The sequence below is a fragment of the Microtus ochrogaster genome, unplaced genomic scaffold (genome assembly GCF_000317375.1).
Source record: "Microtus ochrogaster isolate Prairie Vole_2 unplaced genomic scaffold, MicOch1.0 UNK31, whole genome shotgun sequence".
NCBI lineage: Eukaryota > Metazoa > Chordata > Mammalia > Rodentia > Cricetidae > Microtus > Microtus ochrogaster.
In genome coordinates, this window is record NW_004949129.1 from 1,531,988 (window position 1) to 1,537,149 (window position 5,162).

Below are 5,162 nucleotides of genomic sequence, written 5' to 3' on the forward strand. Positions count from 1 at the left end.
CTCTCTCTCCCTCCCACTCAGGTCCGCAGGTCACCTCAGCGGCGGGCTCGGCCGCCCCGGCGTCCTCGCCACCTTGGGGCTGCTCCGGGAGCGAATCCTCCGTCACCTGTGTCCTGGTCCAGTCCTGCCCGTTCGCCCCGCGGCAAGCTCTCTTCCTCGCCGCCGCCCCTTTTGCCAACCCGGAAATGGATCTGCTCCCACCGTCCCCAGCGTCCGCGAACAAAATGGAGGCGGGGGAAAAAGGAGGAGGCAGCTGGGCGCCCGGAGACGCGGGGCGCATGCGCCTGGGAAAGCCTGCCCTCTACCGGCGCACGTGGGGGCGGAGCGCCACCATCTTGAGAAGGTCGCCGGACGAGATCCGCAGTGAAGAGCCGGGTTTGCATCTTGGGCTGCAGTTGGGACCACCTGCGAGGCTCTCAATGACTTAGCCATGCCAGATCTAATTGACCAAATTCAGTCTGACCTTTAAAATTGCGCAGATAATTTTAACTTCTGGCTGACGGAGCTAACCGCTGTTTTTTAAATATGTTTTTTTTTTTCGTGCACACGCACGCAACATAAGACCTTATATGGTCTGGGTTTAAGGAAGACCAGGACTCCGCTACCCTCGCAGGGGCCCGGTAGCCGTGCTCCAGTTGTCATAGCAACAGAGAGGCACGCTTCTGCTTACATATCATAGGTTAGGTCATTCTAACCGCTGAACCTGAACATCCTCCTCAGGAGAGGGACCCCCAACTCACTGGACTGAGGGATGGGGTTGTGAGCTCCTCTAGATACTTGGATGAGAGCGAGGAATCCTTGTCCTCTGCTGGCTTCATTGCGAACTCTTGCAAATGACTAAGGGTCTTCTCCTTCACACACAAAAGCTTGTCAGCACTCCAGGCAACCCTACTGCTTCCTTGTCTCACTGCTCCCTAGGTCGACCCAATGACCAGGACTGAAACTCATGTAAAAGAGCAGTATTGGGGTTTAATCCCCACTTATTGTGTGTTCTTGGGCCTCAGCTCCCTCCGTGTTTGTCCTTTTTCATAGAGTCCTTGAAGGCTCCTCGGGTAATGAATTGGCAAGCACGTGGTAAGCCTAAGCTGTTATTATTTTTGTTTTCCCTCTGTTCTGCCTTGAGTGTTGGGCACCACCCACTAGTCAACTAAATGTCACATTGAGTACCTGCTGTGACCATTCACTATGCTAGGTAGGAGGAGCTGGTTCCAGAGGTGACTAAGACAGTGCTTCTGCCCTCTGGGAACTCACCATGCTGGGGCACAGCTTGGCATGTAAACAGCTAGCTGAGATCTCAGTCAGCATATGATGAGTTGTAGTGACATGTGGGCTGGGATGTCACAGGAGTGACTAAGTCCTGCTGAAGAATGAGAGATTTTTTTTAATGGTTTGAACTAGGCCTTGAAGGATGAGTTAGAATTTTGCCAGGTGTGGTGGCGCTCAGGAAGCAGAGGTAGGGAGAGCTCTTGAGTTTGAGGTCAGCCTGGACTACAGAGCAAGATCCATGACAGCCAGGGCTACGTGGAGAAACCCCGTCTCAGAAAACAAAATAAAGAAAGATGAGTAGAATTCCACTCCCGAAGAGCACAGGCGAGGAACACTTGCCAGAAGGATTGGCGGGTGACTGGACGCACGCATGGGGCAGTGGATCGAGACTGCTTACCAGCCCTTCCTATCTCTTTGCTCACTGTTTTACCCACCTCATCCTTAGCGGCTCGACAATTACGTGTATCTGCTTTCAGTTCCTGAAACACGCAATGAAGTTCCCACCTTGAGGCCTTTGAATGGATCAGCCTCATCCCATCCTCATTGTCCAAGGCTTTGCGTCAGTGCTCCTTCAGAGGGAATTCTCTGTCCAGTATGGCTAAATAAGCCCCTGCTCACTTATTACACCACTCTATGGCAAGGGGCAGCCACTAGGGCCAATACAGGGACATCTCATGTGGGGACATATCAATAATAAGCTTTATGAAGAACAAAACCAAGAGGCTATCCCTCATTTTCTACCTGAAGTCTTTAGAAATGGGCCAGGGTAGGAAGGAAAAGAAAAGCATTCCAGGAAAAAAAAATTATTTGAAGCAAAGAAAAAAATTATTTCTTTTTTTTTTTTTTTTTTTTTGAGACAGGGTTTCTCTGTGTAACAGTCCTGGCTGTCCTGGAAATTGCTCTGTAGACCAGGCTGGCCTCAAACTCAGAGATCCACCTGCCTCTGCCTCCTGGAGTACTGGGATTAAAGGTATGTGCTACCCAGCCAATTTTTTTATTTATTGTATGTAGGGGGCACGCCATAGAACATGTGTGGAGGTCAAAGGACAATTTTGAGGAACTGGTTCCTCTCCCATCATGTGGATTCTTGGGATCAAACTCAAGTTGGCAGGCTTGGTGGCCAGTAAGCCTGCACCGTCACACCGAGCCCTCCCACCGGCCCCCCTTCCCATAGCAACTATTTTGATGTAGAGAGCTAGAACTTAAAGGAGAAAGTAGGTTGTAAAAAGTAACTGAGGGGCCGGGCGATGGTGGCGCACGCCTTTAATCCCAGCACTCGGGATTAAAGTGTGAGTTCGAGACCAGCCTGGTCTACAGAGCTAGTTCCAGGACAGGCTCCAAAACCACAGAGAAACCCTGTCTCGAAAAACCAAAAAAAAAAGTAACTGAGGGCCAGGACGAGTGGCCTAGCATTTGGGTTGCAGAGGCAGGCCTGACTCTGTCTGTCAGTTTCAAGTCATGGGGCACATTGTGAGTTCCAGGCCAGCCAGGGATAAACAATGAGACTCCGTCTCAGACAACAAGAAGACGTGAAAGGAGGAGGGGGCATGTTGGACAGAAGGGTTCCAGAAGGAGTGGACGAGAATAAAAGAGGGGAAAGCGATGATTCTGGTCAACGTGTTATATAGATGTATGAAATTGTGGAAAAAAAAACAAATATTTTCAAAAAGAAACGGTAAGGTTTGACATTTATTGCAATTCACCATGTACCAGTCATTGTCATAAGCTCACGTGCCGTCAAAATCCATTTACTCCTCAGTTTTCTCAAGTAGTGATCATACTCGCACTTTCCAGGCGAGGGAATGAGCCGCACAAAGCGTAACCGTCTACGTTCGAGCCACCTACCTTCAAAGTAGTAGACACATCTTCTGACTTTGTCTTCTCAATGCTCACATCGGTGACTCTGTGCCCTCCTTTTGTTGGTAAATGGGTTGTTTCTATCTGCACGAGTGCTTTGCCTGCCCATATGTATGTGAACCTCTTGTGGTTCCGGTACCGCTGGAGGTCAGAAGAAGGCATTGGATCCCCTAGAACTGGAGTTGCAGGCATCTGTAAGCCACCATGTGGGTGCTGGGACTCAAACGTGTGTCCTCGATAAGGGCAGTAAGGGTTCATAACTGCTGAGCCATCTCTCCAGCCCCATGATTGCAGTTTTTATTAATTGTTTATGTATTTACTTATTTGCTTATTTATTTGAAGACAGGGCCTCACTATGTAGCTCTGACTGACCGGGAACTCACTATGTAGACCAGCCTAGTCTCAAGCTCACACAGATCCACCTGCCTCTGCCTGCCAGGTGCCAGGATTAAAGGTGTGTGCCATCAAGCCCAAGCTTATGAGACCCTTTTTTTTTTTAAATAATAATAGTACCAATAATAAAAGAGTTACGGAGATGACTCAGTGGGTAAAGTGCTCGTTGCCTAAACAGGAGGACCCACGTTTGTATCTGAAGCACCTGTGTAAAAGCACTTGTACCCCCAAATCTGGGGGCACAAAAACAAGTGGATCCCAGGGTAGCCAGCTAGTCTATCCAAATCCATGAGTTTCGGGTTCAGTAAGAGCTCCGTCTCAAAATATGATTGAGGATGGGCGTAGTGACCCATACCTTTAACCCCCAGCCCTACAGAGGCAGAAACAGGCAGATCTCTGTAAATTCCAGGCCAGCCAGAGCTACACAGTGAGCCCGTCTCAAGTGGGAGAAAAACTGTCAGATTATTCCCACTCCTAGGCACTTTGAAAAGTAGTCCCTGTGGTGACACCTAGTGGTTGAAAATGTCACTGCCTAAATTCCTTTCTCCTACTTAGGCTCCCAAACAGGGTTCTGGTTAGGCTCGTCCTTTGGCCACTCCAGATTCTTTTTATCATCTTACCATCCCAGGGGACCCGATGCTTCTGTTCCAAAGGATGGATTTGAGACCCAGGATGACAACTTGACCTCTCATTGCCTCCGTTTTAAAAAAGAAAAATTGCACTCGGGAGGCAGAGGCAGGCGGATCTCTGGGAGTTCGAGACCAGCCTGGTCTACAAGAGCTAGTTCCAGGACAGGCTCCAAAAACCACAGAGAAACCCTGTCTCGAAAAAAACAAAACAAAAAAAAAGAAAAAAAGAAAAATTGTCTCTACCAGAAGATGATAGTTTATGCCTATAATTTCAACACTTGGGAAGTAGAAACTGTTGGGTCAGGAGTTCAAGGTCATCCCTCAGCTTCATGGAGAATTCCAGGTAAAAACAAAAGTCTCCCAAGTTCTCAAATTTCCATCTAGAAAGTAGAGTTGACAGAGCCAGCTCTGTGGGGTTTGCTGGAAAGATTAAACGAGAAACCATGAACAAAGCCTACAACATCAGTACTCGGAAGGCTGAGGCAGGAGGATTCAGAGTTAGAGGTAGGCTAGGAAAAAAAAAAAGCTGAGCACAGGAAATGGCAAAGGACATGCCCTGGAATGTCACTCGTAAGTAATGACCTGATGGTTCTGAGAGCGGCTGAAATGAGGATGCAGGCGGGAGGCGAACTAGGTCACTTCTCTGCACGCCCTGGGTGGGAGCACAACAAACCCAGCATCCTCCGAGCAAGGGCAGAGACTGCTCCCCAGCCATATGATTGTTCTCCTTGAGTCCTGTCTGGTCCTATAGGACAGGGCCAGCCCTCCACACTGAACGAAGCCCAGTTCCTGAGTGACTCCCATTGGCTCTTCTCTGCCTGTTGATGGTGGGAGATGCATGTAATCCAGCACGCAGAGACTGAGTCAGGAAGATGGGGAGTTTGAGACCAGCCTTGCTACATGAAGAGACCCTGTTTCCAAAAACCAAAGAACCAAACAATAAGAAGAAAACAACCCTAGTTTTGCTTTGGGCTCCTCTCTCTCTCTCTCTCTCTCTCTCTCTCTCTCTCTCTCTCT

The 5,162-nt window shown here is 49.0% G+C and overlaps 1 protein-coding gene across 3 annotated transcripts in view; it reads right to left on the reverse strand.

Annotated features, from left to right (window-relative positions):
• The window catches only part of Wipf2 (WAS/WASL interacting protein family member 2), a 29,792-nt gene extending 29,579 nt beyond the window's left edge, over window positions 1-213 (reverse strand). For all 3 annotated transcript variants that reach the window (XM_005368261.3, XM_026789851.1, XM_026789850.1), the window contains exon 1: window positions 35-213. The gene's annotated coding sequence lies outside the window, so the exon portion shown is untranslated. The remainder of the gene's footprint in view (window positions 1-34) is intronic.
• Window positions 214-5,162: the final 4,949 nt, after the last annotated feature.